This window comes from Bison bison, unplaced genomic scaffold (assembly GCF_000754665.1).
Source record: "Bison bison bison isolate TAMUID 2011002044 unplaced genomic scaffold, Bison_UMD1.0 scf7180017864495, whole genome shotgun sequence".
NCBI lineage: Eukaryota > Metazoa > Chordata > Mammalia > Artiodactyla > Bovidae > Bison > Bison bison.
This window is the reverse complement of record NW_011495054.1, coordinates 2201988-2223972: the sequence shown is the minus strand read 5'-3', so window position 1 is coordinate 2223972 and position 21985 is coordinate 2201988. Positions and strand designations below refer to the sequence as shown.

Here is a 21985-nt window from a genome sequence, read left to right as displayed (position 1 = left end):
TGACTACATACTCCTATCAGCTAAATAAATAAATAAATGAGCAGACATCACCAATATGGAGCTATTCATTTACTTTCTAATTTTCCACACTTAACTGTATTTCATTGAATGTAAGATATGATAAATTGTAGATACTGTTATCTTACTAACGCTAAGGAATAAAAAGCACTAATTACAATTATTAAGTAAGAAAGACCACAATTTGAGATGTTAAGATGGTGGTGAGGGGGAGGAGATGCATTTTAGAGCCAAAGAAGTGTAGGGAGTGACTAGCACTTGATGTGTTGTGTAAGATCTAAAAACTCCAGGAAATACTGAAGCAAAGTTAAGACTGGCATATTGCAGTCCATGGGGTCACAAAGAGTCAGACATGACTGAACAACAACAAAATATCCACTAAGGTGGAATTTTTAATAGAAAGGGAGAAAAGACACGAAGTAACATTTTTATCCATGCACTTTAACAGATTTGTCTTCTGTTTGGAGATCCTTATCAGAATACAGGATGAAAGGACACTGGCAGAAGATGAGGTGAGATCTCAACAAATGGTTACTGAATGAAGAAGCAAATGTTTTATCTCCTCTACTGGGTTTATTACACATCACATGAACACGATCTGTGATGAACTCAACAAGAAGAAAGGAGAAAAAGCAGACCACAAATATTTCTCGTGAATTACCACCCCTCTTAACTTCTTCATTCAGTTCAGTTGCTCAGTGGTGTCCAATCTCTTCATTAGAGTAATATAACTGTAGGGGTAAAGAGCACAGACTTCAGAGCCGAACAACTCTGGTTTTGCAGCATGATTATCTGTGCCACTCATTATGAAAATCACTACAGACACTTCAGTGATCTCACCTATAAAATGAAGATAACAGTTCTTATATCACAGGATTAAAATGGGGGATTAAATGAGAAAATGCACACAAAGCTTTTAGCAAATTCTCAGAACTCAGCAAGACTCAATGTATGGCAACATAGGGATCATTTATTCAAATTAATTTCATCTTTTAAATTACTTTAGATTATCTGAGGTGAGAGATGCAAAGATGGTATCTGAAAGTATTTGACTTAAACATCAGTCTTATTCACCAAGACCATGTTTAGATGTCCCTCTAACACAAATATTCACGGGATGAATCCTGAAATCAAAATCCATTTTTACCTATAAATCTGAGGGAAAATCAAATTAGGGAATGGCACCAAAAATCACATACTGCCTTCTTATTTAACACCAGGACAGCACTGAGGAGTGCTCTGGGCCTCAGATGTGTCTGACAACTGACAAGAGTAATGGGAACAGCAAAGAACTCTCTCAACAACACAAAGCCAGAAGAATCTCCCCAAAACGTCAAGGCTCATTTTAACAAGATCTGGTTTTCTTAACAAGTGCCTTTGACACAAATACTAGTTTAAGTAAGAATGTATTGATAACCTGCCCTATAAGAATATATTCTACTGATGACCAATTTTCAAACATTAACATTGTCAAATATAAACACTCCTGACACATGGTTTAGAATTTCCGAAATGGTCAACTAAAGAGTTCCACCTTGGCATAAACCCAAAGGTGGATGGCAAAATACTGACACTGTTTGTGGTAAGCAGGAATCACTGGCCTATAAATTTGCTTCCTGACTCCCACTGCCTCTGTTTATTACCTTAGGACTGGCAATAGCTTTTCTCAGAGTAAGAAATCCGAGTTCTACGTACAAACTGAATTGACTTTCCACATATGCTTTTCAGAATGTCAGTGCTTTGGATTCAAACTCTTAAACGTTACATTTTAAGGACACTCAGTCTGTGCCCTCGCTAAGACTGTGAGGATTCTAACCTGAAATAATACCTATCACTGCTACGCACAACCATATATATGCTAGCACGGGCATCACCTTTAATGTACTCATGGTAGCCCACATTAAAAAAAAAAAAAAGCATACGTTTCCAAGATATAAAAATCTAATAGGGAGGAAAAAGACAGGCCCTCAATTTGAAGTTCACAACCAAAGAGCTCTGGGTGTAACAAGGGAACCTGGGCACAAGAGCCAAGGTACTCAAGAGAATGCAGCACTCATGACCTGGTCCATGCGAATGACAAAGATGCTGCTTCCAAAAGTGACTGAGAAAAACTCAAGGTCCAAGGGATATGGAGGGTCTACTTTATTTGAAGATCTGACATCTTCCCATTGCAACAGTTCATCAAGTGGACACCTCTTAACAGTCAGAAACTTAGTGGCAGAAATGAATAACACCAAAGGAATCCAGAACAGCTCTATTAAAGCTGATACTTGGAACCAAGACTTGTTGGCCAAACACATCCCTCATTTAAAACAAGCCTAACCTTTGTCTTTTTTCCTGAAAGATGATATCCACCCTGGCTTCCTTCACTCAAGTCCTGACAAGTTTTTCCTTCTTTTGGCCTGGGCTCCTCATTTCCAACCTGCAGGTGAACTGCCTAGTCCAATGGTAAAACCCTGCCTGTCCCAAATTCTTGCTCTGGCTACCCAGTCTTAACACAGAATCCACCAAAGTCAAAGGCACTGAGGTAAGAGCAGAGATATGGGAGAGCAGGAAGTATGAAGGCAGGCTGAAAGCCCAGCCCCTTTAACTTGCTGGCTGTCCAACTTTGAGTGGGTTACTTAACCTTACTGCACCTTAGGTTTTTACATCCATAAACCAAGGGTAATTATTACCTAATAGGATTATTATCAGAATTAAGTAATCTTTGAAAAAATGCTTATAAAAGCAGTATACAGTACTACTTTAACCAGTAAGTGCTAAGATATTATTTCCATTTATATATTTTACATAACAAGAGGTTCACTGGGGGTAAAAATACTGCAAGAATAGCATGTGTTTCTTATTCAGCCAGCTTTACAAAAAATAAAAACTAGTTAATATCAATTATATCTCAATAAAACTGGGAGAAAATTTAAAGAAATAAAAACTATAACAGGATCATTCATTGATTTTTCTATCCACCTATCATCCACTGACTTATAGAAATCCTGAACAAAAGACTGGACCCTGTGCTTAACTCACTAGTCATCAGTCAGCCAAGTATAAGTCAAATACCATCAAACAGGGATGGAAGGGGCGAGGAGGAACTTCCTGGCCACAAAAAATAACTTTAAGAATCCATCACCTCTTGCTATCTTTGGTTCACAGGCTTCACAGAATCTGTGCCAGGTATCATTTTGTCTCACACCTTCATTTACAGATAAAGAAATTGGTATCCACCAAGATTTGTATAGGACTTTTATCATTATTAATAAGTTATTTTATATGAATGCAAGCATCATACACATTTGGTATTCTTGATTACTTAGAAGCACATGTTAAATACTATAAGAAATCTCAATGTGAGTGAAAATATAAATCCATATTCAAACAAATATTTTTGCTGAGTTATTGAAAATTAGGGGAGGTCCCACTTATTGGTCAAACATAAATAATACAACTAGAAACAACAATGGAAAAAAAATTTTCCCGTAACACCATTTGCCAGAAATGGTATTACTAGGTGAAAGGTAACATGAATTTTACAGTTCTTGTTTTGCAGTACAATATCACTATCTAGAAAGACTGGATTCATTAACATTTTTTTTAAAGCGTTGCAGTAAATAAGTGTGGAGGCAACCCTTAAGTGTCACCAGCCTTGGTTCTGTCCATTTTATTTTTGCTTCATTAATATATATGAATGTATACTTCCCATTTATTTCCATCTGCATTTATTTGGGGGCTTCCCTGGTGGCTCAGCAGTAAAGATCTGCTTGCAATGCAAGAGATGCAGGTTCCATTCCTGGGTCAGAGAGATCCCTGGCAGGCTGCATGCAGTCCATGGGGTTGCAAGAGTGTTTTAATAGGATGGGTGAACAAAACACTTCTCTTGCAAACTTTGCCTTCAAGATTATTGTAAAGACTGACTGAAACTGAGTCTTTGTTTCATAAAAAATGGCTGTTTTTTTAATCTATTAACCATTTGCAAAGAGAAGGGTCTAATTAATGTGTTCATTTTCAGTATTTCCTAGATATTATACTTGATATATTTATCATGATCAGACTGTTGCTATTATTTTTATTAGTAATGCTGGTTTTCAAGTACTTTTTGAAAAATTTTTAATGTAACTACCAAAATACAGATAAATTATTATTGGTTCAACAGGATTTCTTTTAAGCTTCATTTTAAAGTACAGCCAAGATAAATAAGTTTTTTTGGTGTATTTATGCTTAATGAGCATGTTTCATTTCACATTTGACTTCAGTGCCTATATTTTGATTAGCAGTTTCAGGTTTTTTCCATATTAACATACACACCTTTCTCAGTTTATTATGTTTATCTTCTCAATAATTTTATTTCACTCAAACAAGTACTTGTTAAATTCATATACAGCCGACTCTATTCTAAACTATGTATCTTACGTTTTTTAGGGAGGGTGGGTGGGTAGGAGAGTAGTTGATGGGTACTAAGTATCATAAAATTTAAACAACTGTTACTTTTTTCATGACTTAGAAACAGGTAATACAATCCCCCATATGCCCTTTTTACCCATTAGAATCAGGCCTGATTATTTTTTCACGCATACTTGACTATAATTACGTCAAGTTTTACATAGCATAAGCATCAGTCACTTTTGATAGGATGCATTAAAGGCTAAACTAGATAAAATCACTGCCAGGGGACGTGTCCAAATGCAAGGGCTATTATAAAACAGGTACTTATAATTCCAACGCACATTTTTGGACAGCCCAGAATTTAAATCTCAGAGCCACAATCACTAGTTGTGTGACCTTAGGCAAAGCACATAATCTCTCTGAGCTTTACTCTTCACATCTGCAAGATAATCATCTCTCTGTAAAGGTTATTATGAGGATTAAATCAATGTTCATTTGACTAGTAAATAAATGTTAGGCACACTTCTAAGCACTTTGTAAGTATTAACTCATTTAATTTTCGTAACAATCCTGTGGTGTAGGAACAACAATTACCTTTCTTTTATAGATAAACTGGAAAAAGAGACATTAAGTAACTTTACTTACCCAAGGTCACACCACTGGTGAGCAGGAAACCTAGGGTTTGAATCCAGGCAGTCTGACCTCAAAGTCGACACTCAAGTACCGCACTAAAGTGCCCCTCAAAACACTGAAAGCACTTGCCCGGCACCCAGCATAATGGTCAGAACGATGATAAAGCACACAGTGCAAGGCTGGGCACAGAGCGCACAGTCCCCCAGAGGCCCAAAGCTGGCTGAGGGCCACAGTGTTAAGACGACATATAAAATACACAAGTACTCCAAGATTAAACTTATACCCAGTACAGAAATCTCTAAAAATACAAATTAGTAACACTGCTCTAAGAACGTAAAAAGTAGTGAACTGTATTAGAAATCACTCTCCGCCACTGAGAGCCTAGTTTTTTCTCTTAACATTGTTAAATGAATCTTACAAATAACTAGCAGTTGAAACTTGGTATGTGTGTGTGTGTGTATATATATATAGCGGGTTATATAATGAGTAGCCATTTCTTTCTCCAGGGTATCTTCCCAATCCAGGGATAGAACCTGTGTCTCTTGCACTGCAGGCAGATTCTTCACCTGCTGAGCCACTGGGGAACCCCCAAGAAATACAAGGGTAGGAAGAAGAAAACAACAATCACTAGTACTTCAATATCATCATATACAGTTTGAGATAAATATTTAATTTTCCGATGATGACAGCTATAATACTTTCTTTCAATTCTGAAAACAGATGAAATTTCATGAACTCAACTAATGTCAAGGTGCTTCAAGACAGAAATGTTCTTCAATTGAGAAAGAAGCATTAACTCCACTTACAATTGTTTTATATAAAGAATGCTTTCTCCACTCTTTATGCTTAACGTAAATTAAGTTCAGTCAACAGACATGATTGACTGAATCCAACTAACTAAAATGGTTTCTAAAACCATTTAAATAAGTTTCTATAAAATCTGAGTCACATGTTGAGAAAGTGATTACTAATTAATGACAAACATTGGAAATAAAACTCATCCTCTTTCATTGTATAGATGACACCAAATCACTCACTCGGCGTTGCTCTAGCGTAGTATGTTTCAGCTTGGTTCCATATATGCTAACGAATTAGAAGAAAAAAGGAACTTCTGTTCTTCTAAATTGGGTACCCCGTGAAAAACAACTTTCAGGCAGAGCCAATACTATTCAGATGGATACCTATTCAAAAGGCATGTATTTACACTTTCAGTGTACTAACATCAACAGTCCTCATAAGCAAGCCTTCAAATTCCAAGCCCTGTACAGCAAAGGGCAAGGAAAGTAGTGTTGAAAAATATTCAAGTAAACTGCCCTTTCCCTGCCATACTCAGAACAATACTTTTATACAAATCAAACAAAACTCTTACACAATCTTTCTGGGTTTTCTACCATAATAACGGCTTAATGTGATATGATTTTTTTCTTACTCTAATTTACAGGACAAGTAAGACTCTTAACGTATCTTTCAATTCTCCAAACTAGTAATAATTAAGTTTTAATATTTAAAATAATCTTTTTAAGTATCTTTTTTTGCCATTTTAAATCTGTATACCAAATCAGTGAGCTCAAATAAATCCAATTAGTTAAAGGCACTCCAACTGTGGTAAATCAGCATTCACATCAGTTTTGGGAAGCAATTCCTTATATTTCAGGAAACTTAAAACTTTTAGGTTTTCAGCTTTTATATCTCATTTGATTTAACATTAAGCTAGCGCTGGTTTTTATTATATGTTCAAATAGGTTTCTCAGCAAGCTATTGATCTGCTATTTGAAGAATAAGCAGGCTTGCCATCCTGCAGATACTTTTGTTGACTGAGATACTTTTGATACATCCTGCAGTCGTGTCCAACTCTTTGCGACCCCATGGACTGCAGCCAATCAGGCTCCTCCGTCCATGGGATTTTCCAGGCAAGAGTGCTGGAGTGGATTGCCATTTCCTTCTCCAGGGGATCTTTCCAACCCAGGAATCGAACCTGGGTCTCCCACACTGCAGGCAGACACTTTACCGTCTGAGCCACCAGGAAGATCAAGATACTTTTGTTAACAAGCCTTAATGCCCTGTTTTCAACTGTACTTGTTTAAACACAAGGAATATTTTCGTTATATTTCATATACAGTGACAAAACAAGGCAAGGATTCTTCATATAAATGAATTTTATAAAACTGTAGAGTTCCCTCAAACTTCACATGTGTTTACATACCCATGGCTGATTGCACACTATTTCATATTATACTATGTCAAGGTAACTGGCAGATATGATTCCTGCCAAATCTTGCCCAGTAAGCACTATTTCACACGGGCCATGCTCTGTCCCCTGACACTACACCACCAGCCGCACCACCACTTAAATTCCAATCAGTTTCCTGACTCAAACTTCATACTCCAATTTCCAGCCATACCCCTCCCCCTGCCCCGGGTATGAGGGGGACTATTGGCTCATAAAATTAGCTCACTCAAGTATGCAGAACAGAGCTGTAATCTGATCTGAAATGTGTGGGAACCTGGTTCCATCTTGCAACATAACATAATTTTAAAATTTCCCTTTAACTGGAGGAAACGGATTAATAGGAAATTTGGCACTTGAGTGGACCAAACATTGCAGGAGGCCCAAGTAGATTCTTGTCTGCTGGGAAAGGTGGTCAGGACCAACACAATAGCTTTTGAGTACGAAGAAAAACAACTTGATTCTGAGAGCAGAATGAAACTAAAATTAAAATCATACGCATTTACTATGGAAAAGTTCTTAAAAATAACAACCCCCTCACTTTTTTAATGAACTGTAATGAAAAATTACTTTATTTAAACCCAAATATTCAAGTATCTGTTGCGTGCCAGGTGGTTGATGGATTGGATTTTTTAAAGCAACTCCTTTAGAACACATATGAAACACACCTGCTATGATACACAGTTCACTTTTAAGCCTATAAAATGAATTGAGAGGCAGTGGGAAGAACAGAAATCTAAAGGTTGGAACCACTTACTGGAATTAAACACTATGGAGCTCTGTGCAAATCACTTAACCTCTTATTTAAAAAGCTAAGGGGACTTTCTTACCTCACAGGTTCTTCCAACTCCAGTCACATAACAAACCAGATTCTTTTATTAAAAAGTAGCATTAAGTAGTTTGAAAGTCCACACTTGGAAGCTAGGAAACTGGATTAAAATGTAAAGTGTTTTAATTTTTCTTAATTTTATGGTAAATTAAATAAAAATTACTAATACAGAGATACAATATTAGAGTCCTCTGAATAAAATTCTGAAAGAATACCTAAGAGACCATTCACAGGGACTACCTCTTACGAGTCTGGGAGCAAAACAGCTGAAGAGGGAGGTTTTTGTTGCCTTCTAAACTACCTAATTTTTCCTAGAGCATTTATTACTTTTATAATTTTTTTGAACCTCCAATTTTTAAAAAACTCAGGAGCACGTAAATCATCGCAGGCTATGTAACACAGCAGAAAGCACAAGGGAATACGGACGGGGAGAAAAGGTGACTAGTCTGCCTCTGTCTGGCTCTGTGAGCTTGGGAAATACATTTGAGGTACAACATTATAGCTTTCTTATGAAAACAAGAATGAGACTGCTCAGTGTGTTACTATCCCACTGGACTCAATTTTATATTAACTGGTCTTAGGTTACTTTTCTCTCATTTAGCCATTAAGTGTGTCCATCAAATGGTGAAATAACAGCAGGACCTAAACAAAAGACAGAGTGCAAATTAACTTCCCTATAATAAAAATAATTAACAGCCCCCCGCCCAAATCTAACAGAGTTCTGAAAATGTTTAATTTGCGGAAAAGAAAAGAAGGTATAAAAGATATACTTGGTGAAAACCTGAAATCTATTACTGACAAAGGTGAATAAATATACACTTGGACCTAGACCTGAATGTTTTATTAGAATGTTTTCCAAACATATGCTAGAAAAGTAATTAAATTTAAAAATTATTATCAATCACATAAATTACAACTCTGCTGGAGTTAGGATATTGTCTTGTTTCTTAATTGACTGATGGTCATACTTTCTGTCTCTAAATATTAACCCCATTATGGATTTCCCTAAAGATGGATCTGAATGCATGAAATTATTCTTTGTAGTTTAACATTCGCCCTCTTAACAGACAAAACTAAGGTTTGTTATTTTATTGTCCTTCTCAGCTTCATGTGACCAATACAAGGGTTAGGTGGTTATCAGGCAGCTTTCTCAAAACTTCCTACTAACATGCATCTCTTTATTGTACTTTTTCCCCGTTTCACACCTCTTGAATAAAACATATTGTTAAATATTAAAACTTAAAGTTTTCTTAAGCATTTAACCTATGTTCAATTTTTAAGCTTTGAAAGAATGCTTTTTCTCACACCTCATCTAATACATAAATGAATAAATGACGGGATGGTAATAATTTTCTCCTCCGAAATTCTAATTTTGGCTAAATGCCACAAATAAAGTGTATTCTTAAATTACTATTAAGCACCAGTCGCTGAATATTTAGGCAAAACTTCAAAAGACGGGTAGAAACTCACCTCTCTGTACCCCTGATCTCTATTCCTTTGACCCAAAGATTCAAAGTGACACCTAGAAAGACTTCCAGTTTGACAGTGCTAGGGGAAGAAGCAAACCAGGTGATGACCACAAGGGAGCCCTCAACTGAGCAGCTTGCACCTTAGACCCTTAGGCCAAGTGCCCAACCAATGCCCAAGGCCTGGAAACTCTTTCTTCCTTCTAAATATGCATTTAAATGTCCTACTTGGGCTTTATAGTGCAAGCAAGGTCTATAAAAGAAAAGCAAGATTAGGAATCTCCTTCAAAACCTTGAACACTGCCATCTCTGTCTTTTCTTGTGTCCCTTCTCCACAAAATAGTTTTCCATTGTCTGCAGTTAGCCCAGGAGGTAAAAAGCGAAATCATTTGTTTTTTGTTTGTTCTTTATGACGTCACACCTAATAGTAAGCCTGTACTTTTTATCTTTCTCTAACTTTTTTCATTTTTTGGAGGAAGACAGTACTTATTCTTCGTTTGTTGAAATCATGGGCAAGAGCCCTGGGAGAACAGAAATCCCGCTGTGCCCTGGTCGCAGTCTAGTCTCACTCACCACCACTCCTTACAGGCTGAGGAATGCTGGTGTTGTTTAGTCACTAAGTCGTCTCCGACTCTGTGTGACCCTATGGACCATAGCCCACTAGGATCCTCTGTCCATGGGATTCTCCAGGCAAGAATACTGGAGGGGTTGCCATTTCCTTCTCTAGGGGATCTTTCTGACCCAGGGATCAAACCTGTGTCTCCTGCTTGGCAGGCGAGTTCTTTACCACTGAGCCACAATAATAAGACACAAGGACCCAGCAAGCAGTTTGCAGAAAGGTCTTGCCCTTCTCCTGGAAAATGCACTCTTAGCTCTGGCACTTTTTAACTCTGTTACTAAAATTCTCTAGGTCTTCACGATCTCATCTGTAAAACCAAGGTAAATGACACAAAGCTCCAAGTATGTAATGAAGACTGGAAATAATTTATGTACAACATTTAGCACAGTATCTCAATTAATAATATTCCTAACTTACAAATATTAGCTCCCTTTCCTTCCAACTTGAAGTTTTGCTACTGAATATCTCTATCTTAGTTGGCTTTTTATTCTACCATTTCAATTTGACTGTGAGAACACATCCAAGCCTATACTGCGGACTCTGGGAAGCATGACTGCCTTTCTGCTGATGCCTTCTCTTTGAGTCTGAAGTAGATGCCAATTGATTAAACCCACACAGAGAGGCCAAAGTGGCACCAGGGAGCGCTATAAAGAAATCCCTGTTAATTCTATAATAAGGCTTAGATGCCTCTCAATTGCAATAATGTGAGACATTGATAGGTTCAAAAAAAATTTATCATGAGCAGTAAGAGCCTGCAGGTTGTAAATGCTAAAATCCTTGGCAAGAGAGAAAATAAGACAATACAAAAGGCACTAACTAAAAAGAGTCCCAGACTATGTTAATAAAATCTGCAGAAGCAAGGAGTCAAGAGCAAGAGGGAAAAGTTATAGATGAATCTCCACAACTCAGTGGCCAGTTCGGACTGAGCCATCAAAAGAAGTTTGGTATTTCTGTTTAAGATCTTTAATTCTCAGGACAATGTTTACTGGTGGCTCTTTTGCAATTCTTAAATTCTAACAACTACTCTAATTATTTAGACATTACTAAAATAGCGTTTAAGTGTCTTATCTGTACTCACGAACTATTACACGTAATCAAAGCTTCATTAATGTAGAAATCTGTCATGGTTTTAAACTTGCTATTTTGATGTTATGCTCTTTCAAGGAACATATCCTTAGCCCACATTCATTTACCAAAATAAATAAAAACCCCAAATCTATCATTGTGGCTTAAGGACAGAACAGTGTCTACAGGCAAAATTCATTTGTGGCTCAGCTCTCTACCAAAAATGAACACCTAGACAGTTTCTTAGTACAAGCACATAAATTCAGTGATACACAGGTCCTGCAAAGCAATTCATCATCTTTCGTACATCTTGGGCCCACAACAGAGAAATGTCATAAAAGAACTTCTATGTAACTGTCGAGATCACTTGAGGTCTCCTATTAGAAATTATCTCTTATCTTCCACCGTACCTTCCTCTTGAGATGTCAAGTCTTTGCTTAAGACACCACTGGGATATGTCTCCTTGCTATTTTCCTCTCCACGATTGTACCCCAAGTCACCCAAACCTCAGATCTGACAAAATACAGTTAATTTCATGAATCTTTTCTCTCCACTAGAACCCACATCAATATCTTACAATTTTCCCCTTTAGTGCTTAATATTTCACAAACCAAGACACTAATTATATATAGTGTCTTATCTCTAATTGCTTTAAGTGTTTATATCTTGCCTTCCTGACAATAGTAAGATCTTTGGAAGGACTTTGTCAAGTTATTTTATCCATGTTGACCAAATACCAAAACAAAACCATTAAAACAACAACAACAAACTGTTAGAAAAGCTATTCACAGAACACAGATAACAAAGTAAACAAATCCTGAAGCTAGTAAACTTCCTATATAGTCCCATAGGTACATACTTGGATTGATCTTCAATACATCATTACTATAAAGTGAAATAAAGCAATGGAACGATGGGTAGGATGCGTGCACCATGTGGTATACTATGTGCATAGAAAAGGGAAATACACACACTGCGTATCTGCATAAACTAATCTCTGGAAAGACACAAAGAACCTGGGGGCTTCCCTGGTGGCTCAGATGGTAAAGAACCTGTCTCCAATGCAGGAGACCATGGTTTAACCCCTGGGTTGGGAAGATCCTCTGGAGAAGGGAATGGCAACCCACTCCAGTATTCTTACCTGGAGAATTGCATGGACAGAGGAACCTGGTGGGCTACAGTCCCTGGGGTTACAAAGAGTCAGACACAACTGAACAACCAACATTTTCATGTTTTTCCAGGTTCAACATGATTTAACACTAGGAGAAAAACTGACTGGGCAGTAAGTGGAGGAGATATTTTCACCTATGTAATTTTGTGCTGTTTAAATTTTACACTGTATACATTTATTTCCCATTCTACACAATAATTTAAATAGGATAAAATAGCTTTTCGGTTAAAGAGAAAACACTGCCAGATATGTACATTTTAGTGCATTATCATGAAAATTAAAATGCTATGCTGTGCATGAGATTTACTGTGATAAAGACACATACAAAATCATCTCTTGGGTATCCATGGAGATTCTAAATTCTAGCCCCTATATTAACTCTGTAATTAGATAAATATTTACCTCAAAAAATTTATTTACAATCAATGATCACTCCTACATTAAAGGCATAATCATTAACCTTACTAGTGAAGTCAGCATGAAAAACTGAGGAAAAATAATGGTTGTGAAACTAGAAATGCCTAGACCTGAATCCTCGACTTTCTAGCTATGTGGCTTCCCAGCCAATCACTTTAGCCTATCCAGACGGCAAATTTCCTTTTAAGGGCAGAGGTCTTCAAATTTAGGTACCAGGGCCAACTACATCCCATTGTAACTGAGAGTGGGGGTTCAGCTGCTTGCCTCTGGAAAGTCAATAAAGAGGCCAGTTGGTGAAAAGAAGAGTTTGCTTTATTTCAGAGGGTGGCAACCAGCAGGAGAGCAGACTCCTGTCCAACGGCTAACTCCCCACCACTGACCATCGGTGGGCAAGAGCTTTTACAGACAGAGCGAGGCGGCAACATGTAGAAACAGCACCATTAGCTCTGACAGTCATCTTGAAATTGGTTTCTTTGAGGCCATTTCTTGGAATTAGGGTAGCTTATGTCTTGACCAGAGTCTGGTCATCATGTAAACTTCCACCTAGTGGGGATTTTAATATTTATAAGACAGCTCAAAGGACATGGCTTAGAATATTATCTATAACCCCTGAGGTCCTTGACTTTGCTCATTAGGTCTCCTTTGATGATTTTTGTTTCTCCATTTTCTCACTTCTTGGATTAAACTTATTCTTTGGATAAATTTTTCCACAGACAAAAGGCAAGCTGGGGATATGAGTGGGGTGAAGGTAGGGGAGGACCATTAGGTCCTGCTCCACTTCATGGTCACCTATTTTTTTGTAAATAAAGTTTTACTGGAACAGTCTATTGCCTATTTGCTAACATATTGTCTATGGCTGCTTTTCCAGTGCAGTGTGGGATGTGACTAGTTTTGACAGAAACCATATGCCCTTCAAAGCTGAAAATATTTACTATGTGCAGGAAAAGTTTACCTGCCCCAGCCTAAGAATAAAATGCAGACAAACCACATCTTTGTTGAAATTTTTTTAAAGTGCAGGAATGCTAAGCAGGCAGCAGGTCAAAACTACTTTCAAAATAACATGAAGACATTATCCTTTTCACTCTGATTTTCTCCAAGTGCACAATGGAGTTTTCCAGAGACTACACGGTGTTTTATGTCACAACAAACTATAAGCAGAAGCAGACACAAGAATACAGCTGTTTTCCCTTAAGCCAGACTTTAAAGACAGTCACAAAAACAGTGCCACTCTTCTAACTAAATATTTTCATCTTTTAAAAAGTGTTATTTTAGTTTAAAAAAGAGTTATTTGTGTTAACATATAATGGCCTTGTTACTGTTATTTTTAAAATTTATAAACATTTTAACTTTTCCAGTTTTATTTCTTTAAATACTGAAAAGTATAACCCAATAAACAAAAGCTCTATTGGGTGTTCAATAACGTTCACAGGTGTTGTGAAGTCAAAAAGTTCAAGAAACTGCTATACTATAGCTCAAATGTATCAAAGCGCCATGATTAACTGGCCTACTAGAACAGTCTACACACTGGGCACGGACTGAGGATAAACATGAGGTAGTTTATTAATCATGGACAGTACCAGGAAAATCAATGGCACTACCACCATTCTGTGCAAGTTGTTTCTGAAAGAAAATTTGACAATTTGCATTAGATACTCCTTGGAGTACTTTTTAAAGAAATTTATTCAAAATTCTGAAATAAGGTCAATGGAAGACAGGCTGTCCTTACAATACTGTATTGGGAAAACAGCTAATCCAAGGATTAGCTAGTGTCTCAGTTCTTCGACTATGTACCCAACACCTCAGAACACTGCAGTAAATTCACACGGATGTGCCGGGATATTTTAGATTGGCAAGGCCAGGGGAATAAAGTGACATCTGTTGGACTCTACACAAACCACTAGCTCAAGGCAGTCTACAGTCTCAATATTACACTATACTGCATTCACGGCAATAAAGTCAGATCAGTAGGGACAGGAAATAAGAGCAGTGACAGCCAACCAGACTCCAAGGTCTGGGAAGCTGTGGTGCTCAACAGACACGTGTCCTATTTATAAGCAGTTCGAGGTAAGAAAAAAAATAAATTTTATTCTTTCAATTTATGTACAATATTTGTTCAAATAGCTACTAAGTTGTAGGTGCATAAATACCAATTAATTTTCTAGAAAAAGCTAGCTACTCAAATGATCTCTGAATTGGTTTTCACATGTTACTTGTTCTTTCACTAATTAATGAGTTGATTAAAATATATGGCATTTATTCATTTTATATTTGCAGTAGAGTCCAAATTTTACCTATCATTCTTCACTCCATGTCAAATATTCTTATCTAGATCATTCTTCTCACTTCAAGCTACATAAGTGATAAATGTGTTTAAGAAGGAAAAAGAATAGAAAACAACTGTCCCCTTTCTGGCACCCTTATGAGGAACAATTGGGAAAAAAGCGAAGTAAAAAGCAAGTGCAAAAATATGTTTCTAGAAGGTCTGACAGATGCCTATTCAAGCAAGAGGAAAATTCGGGAAGTATCTACTACTTTTAATTCATGCTTTATATAAATAATACAACTTTGACATATATGTGCTTAGTTGCTCAGTAGTGTCCAACTCTTTGCAACCCCACAGACTGTAGCCCACCAGGTTCCTCTGTCCATGGGTATTCTCCAGGCAAGAATACTGGAGTAGGTTGCCATGCCGTTCTCCAAGGGATCTTCCCAACCCAGGGATCAAACTCAGGTCTCCCACATTGCATGTGGATTCTTTACCATCTGAGCTACTAGGGAAGCCTTCTGATGTATCAGTTCAGTCGCCCAGTTGTGTCCAACTCTTTGCGACCCCATGAATCCCAGCACGCCAGACCTCCCTGTCCATCACCAACTCCCGGAGGTTACTCAAACTCACATCCATCCAGTCAGTGATGCCATCTCATCCTCTGTCGTCCCCTTCTCCTCCTGCCCCCAATCCCTCCCAGCATCAGAGTCTTTTCCAATGACTCAACTATTCGCACCAGGTGGCCAAAGTACTGGAGTTTCAGCTTTAGCATCATTCCTTCCAAAGAACACCCAGGGCTGATCTCCTTCAGAATGGACTGGTTGGATCTCCTTGCAGTCTAAGGGACTCTCAAGAGTCTTCTCCAACACCACAGTTCAAAAGCATCAATTCTTCAGCGCTCAGCTTTCTTCACAGTCCAACTCTCACATCCATACATGACTACTGGAAAAATCACAGCCTTGACTAGACGGACCTTTGTTGGCAAAGTAATGTCTCTGCTTTTGAATATGCTATCTAGGTTGGTCATAACTTTCCTTCCAAGGATACAAATAATATTAAATAATCTGAAAATGGAAAAATAAAGTGACACACAATGCTATTCCTGAATTATGATCATTTAATTCTGAAAAGCTGAAAGGTTTCATTCATAATACAGTGAAGAGTATATAAAGTGCTATAAGAATCTAGGAAACTTATGAAATAGATTTTAAATAACCTGTCAATCCATTCATTAAGTATCTCCCACTTAATCCCCAAAACAACCAATATATAGACATCAATATACCCTTATTATTATTCCTACTCAGAGTTTAGGGGGGGGAAAAATAGGAACCGAAACACAGGATACAGCAAGTGGATCATTTTGACTATGTACACTAACAGCATAACCAGGAGTCATAACACAGTCCTAAACTTCTGTCATTTATGTCCAAAGGAGCAGTCTGTTGGATGGTAGATGCAGGCCCATCAGTAACACTTATAATAATGTATATATTTGTGCATCCAATTTCTGAAAAAAAATCACAGGTACATGAAGTTCTAATTCCTGAACTCAGTACTGATGAATCTGAATCCTTACATGGTAGGTCAGGATGACTGGTCCTTACTCAGCTGCCTCATCCTGTCTGATGTCATCCTCACATCAACTCCAACCTGGCAGCTCAGGGACTTCAGCTGCTTCTGAAAATATCTTATGTGTTCAAAGGAGTTACAGGAGCACTACATGAATCCTTAAAAGAGATCAGATATACAATGTGCCAATGGCCCAACTGAAGGCTTCTTCTCTATGATATATATACTTGGAGGAATTAAAAGAGCTCTGAAACTTAGGAAGCTTAGTTTACAGTAAATCAAAGCACAAATACAGAATGCTTTGTTCCACAGCAGCTACAGAACATACCCTGTATTGTACTTCAAACAGAATCAAATGATACTTCGACTGAAGCATCCTCTGGTTTGAAATGCACTTAGCAAGTACTTTATTGAGTCTTTCCTGGGTATTTTTAACTGCATATATTTCTAAGGGTTGGGGTAAAGGGAGGCCTTGTCATTATTAGGGTCCTTTATTAGTGCCATTATTAGTAATTTATCTTTTTGAACCTACAAAACATGCACAAAGTGATCAAGGTTAATGCAAGAGAGTACATGTTTAATTTAGCACATGAACATAATCATGTGTCTCAAACCAGTAAAGTTTTTAGAGACCAGGTAAAGGAAAAGCTATAGGGATAAAGTCAAAAAGTAAAAGCATATAATCCCATTTTTTCTATTTTCACAAACTGGGTATTTAAGGGCTATCACAATGTCTTATTTCTTTCCTAAAAAACTCTAGTTGAAATCAAGGCCTAGAAATAGTCAAGGATCCAATAAATCATTAGGAGAAGAAAGTGGTCATTTCAGGGATGTGAACCATACACTGATATAAAGCTTAACTTTTAGATCTTGAAATTATAAATAAGAAACAAAGAAGGGGAGGTGGCATGCTTGCACTGAAATTGATGTAATACTTTAAAGTCCACTGAGACAAACCTCAAAATTCTCCAGCTAACAGTCCAATTTTCTCCTTAAGTGAAACGTACCTTCTACAGTCTTTTTTTTTTTAACAATTCACCTAACAGAGAAATACTTTAGTCAACTGTCTTCAATTATACATACTAAGATGAGATGTTTCTTTGTTTTCTTACATTTTCAGTACCAGATAAACTCAGCAAACAACACTGGGTCAATTTCAGTGGTACATAATAATGCTTCAAATGTTCCCCAACAAGGTTCTTTCTAGGCTCTTCTGTGTGCAACCAACTAGAAAAGCCTCCTTTTTTCTATGAGGTCTGTTAAGAACTCAAAACATGTTAAGTCTGTTTCCACTAGCAGAATTGCAACTCACAGGCCAGCAACAGGTGGCAAAGTCCAACAGGGTAAAGTCTGCTTTTTACTTATGGAATACTTAAACTAAAGTAACCATCATAAAGAGAGCCCAACTGCTCAAACCTGAAACAGGAACAAATCACTAAATAATATTGAGAAAAGACTCATGCAAAACTGACAATTATAAGAAACAAATGTTTTAACCCATTTATAAAAGGTAATAATTGAAAATGGGAATGTAATCTTAAAAACTTTGATATTTTGTTTTACATTAAATCAATTTTAAGACATCATTTTTTAATGGATTCTCATCTTAGTACAAATTCAAGAGAAAAATAAAAAATTTTAAATAACACACACACCAAGAATAGTAAAAACATACTATTGATAAATATTGAGGTAAAATGTCAAGGAAAAAAACAGCTAGAAAAGTTGCCTCAGGGGAGCAGCTCAAAGACGAGAGATCAAAGTTAACTTGAGTTGCCAGAGAAGACAGAAGCAGGGTGGCAGGGTGGGGGAAGAACGGGAACAAAAGAGAAAAGGAGTTGAAACCATACTACTAGGAACTGGGAAGGGCAACTCTGTCTGGACAAAAGGCTTCTTCTGGGGAACAAGAATGCCAGATAAAATTCGGGTAACACCCTAAACACTGACACCACATTATGGTCTTATACAGGAGAGCACCTCACCAAAAGCAGTCGAACAGAAGGATACAAAGGGTATTTGAAACACGAGCAGCTTGAAGTCAGAAGATCCAGACAGGCAGAAGACGGTAACAACAGACCAGACCTGAACAGTCCAACGGAAGCTTCACAGTTAACATAATTTAAGATTTCATCTGAACACTCACAGCTTCCATATTCTTTAGCCATAAATATTGAGTTATAATACCTCAAACTTACACAACTATTAAGGAAACCCTACATGAGAAATAACTGTCACATTCTGTCAGGTTCTCAGATAGAAACCTAACACCTTTGAAGAACCACACTTAATAAAAGCTTCATTTTTATAATGCCCTATGTCCTCTAACAGTCCAAATACATCAAAGAAGTAAACCAACTACTTATAAATCCCACTGGTACCTAAAATTTCTTCTCCCCTCTTGCTAATCTCATTATGAACATTATTACCGAAACTAACACAATCCCTTTCTCTAGACACATTCTTGAAAACTTTCAGACCTTTTGGAACAGTAATCAAATCCCTTGAATTGGTAAATAAAGGAGTTACTTTCTGCTTACAGCCCAAACAGAAACACAATGAAAACAGTATGTTTCTGGTGGTAGACAAAGAAGGCAGAAAAGATATATATGCGTATGTGTGTGTGTGTGTGTGTGTGTGTGTGTGTGTACATACACCGAGGACTTGTCCAGATTCTACAATTTCCCTGGAAACATTTTAGAAATAATAAATGCTAAAACTAAAGTCCACAGGATTCAGTAAGTCCCACAAGGTCAGATAGTTAATGGGAGACCATCCATATTTCTGGATGGAGCAGTGATCAAGGATAGCTCTGTTTCCAGCTTAGTTTCGGTCCTCTAGCAGGAATTAAAACAATGCTATTCACAAAACCTCTTCAATGTATATATATGTTCAACTATATATGTATATGTTTACAGATATATAGGTACATTTTTAAGGAAAAATCCACCTGCAATGCAGGAGACATGGGTTCAATCCCTGAGTCAGGAAGATCCCTTGGAGAAGGGCATGGTGACCCACTCCAGTATTATTGCCTGGAGAATCCCATGGACAGAGGAGCCTGGCGGCTACGGTCCACAGGGTTGCAAAGAGTTGGACATGACTGAAAAGACTTAGCATAACACATCTCTTACTGTAGGGTGTTTAAAATCCATTTTGAAACTGGACAGTATATATTTAAACTGTGAAAATCCATTACTGATATTCAGGATATAAGTCTTTATTGCGTACTTTTTAGACTACTAATAGGACAAAATCCAAAAACCAACATTGATGATTGCCTTTTGGTTATTTTTAAAAAAAGGAAAGTAATTTTTAAAAAGTGAACAAGCTACTTCTGGTTGAGCCAGTCTTTCAATTTAACACTCTAAGCATCACGTCTGTGAAAGTACAAAGCAGAGTGCGTGGTATATGAAGGATACTTTTAAGAAGGATAGACAGTATCACTAAGACTCATCAGAGGCTCTTATTAAATGTCTCCTGCCTTCCTAGTAATAGATCCAACAGTTTACCACTGTGCAGATACCTGTGACAAAATATAGCAAGAAGTCTACATTCCTATCTTCATTTCAACTCCCATTTATAACTTAGGCTACCACAACCTGAAATTCACTTCAACGAAACTGCTCATGTCATGTCCATCATGACTGCCTAACTACCTTTTAGAATGTATTTTACATGTCCTCACTGGTAGAGACAGCTGATTACTCTTGACACTTTAGAAATTCATGGCTTTGGTGATACCAAACCCCTTGGGTCTGTCTCCTTTCTCACTGACCTTCCCTAGCCTCCTTTATGTATCCCTTTTCTCTACCCATCCTGTAAATGCAGATGCTCCCCAGGACTCTAACCTCATCTTCTCACTTTTCATACAATTCTCAAATTCAAGAGACAGATACATAGTACCTTCTGATATATCTTCCATCAGATAAGCTAGCAGAAAATGACTACATATTTTATAGATCCACCAAAAGCAAACAAAAAATATGGTAAAATTATTATGTATGATTAATACATCCAAATTGTCCCATTACTCTTCTAAATTAATTTCCCATCATAAATTCTTATAGGCACCATACACATGCAAATTAAATTTATATGGAAAATTACAAGGCTATCACTAATGACCTTATTTTTCTGGACACCAATAAGAGATTCTCATTACTTTTCATAATGAAGTGCCTGTTTAAATATCTGCTTACCCTCTAGTGAGATCCCTTTCCCTGAATTTTTATCTCTGCATCTCAAGAGGGAAACACAGATGACTGGGGCTATAAGGAAAGTACAGGAAAGAGGAAGATGGAAAGGAAAACAAGAAGAGGTGAAGAGACAGGGGAGGGTGAGGAAAGAGAGGGAAGGAAAGTTTTAAAGTGCTAGAGAATACTGGTACCTCAAAACATTCCATCCTGTTACACAGAAACTAAAATCAAAGGACAAGTACATCTCTTGCACATTAGGTAGTATAAGAACATAAAAAGGAAGTTACAGAAATAATTCCAGGCTTAAGGGTCAAGACAATATCCAGATGAGACGGCACAAAAGCACTCAGCGTAATACACTTCCCACTGTGTACGTGCATGTGCGTCCGCTGACAGCACACACAAGAGTAATGAAAAGATCTGAAAACACGTGAGGCTACTTGGAGCATTACCCAAGAGCAGGGCAGGTTTGCCGATGAGGAAGAGATGGCAAATTAATTCAAAAAATGCACTGGCAAGTTCGTATTTGTGTTAACTCAGCTACCATAAATTTGATACCAGGAAAGATCAAAGAGCCAAACTGCTATTGGGGACAATCAATTATTCTGTTAAAAATGGCATTCAAAGACTAAGGAATATAAACTTCAAATTCTGTGGCAGTCAAATGTGGGCTGAAACTAGACTAAAGTAGAAGATTGACATCTTTCCAATAGAAAGAACCTCCCCCACTGGATAATTTTTACGTTATCTTAAAAGAATATTTTTTTACTGGTTTGTTTTTAAGAATACTCTGGAAGTATTCTTTTTCAAGTTCAACATACCTTAGAAATCAGAAATTTTATTTGTTTGATGTCAGCTGTCACAACTTTTTAGGACAAAGCCAAGTTCTCTTTCCTACTGATTATATTTCCAAGAATGAGTAACAAGAGACACACTACTATAGCAAAAACAAAAAATGATATAAATTTCTTTTATCTTCCTGGACCTGCCTGGTCAAATCTGTGTGTGTAAATTTATACACATATATAATTTTTCTTTAATTATCCTGAACATCATCTCATATCAAACTTTGAGAACTCTAATTTCAGAGTCCTTTAACAAATAACTTATTTTTACTATCAATACAGAG

The 21985-nt window shown here is 37.2% G+C and overlaps 1 protein-coding gene across 2 annotated transcripts in view; it reads right to left on the bottom strand.

Moving 5' to 3' along the window:
• Positions 1-21985, bottom strand: part of MED13L (mediator complex subunit 13-like) — a 257483-nt gene that overhangs the window by 95661 nt on the left and 139837 nt on the right. The gene's annotated exons all lie outside the window — the stretch shown is intronic.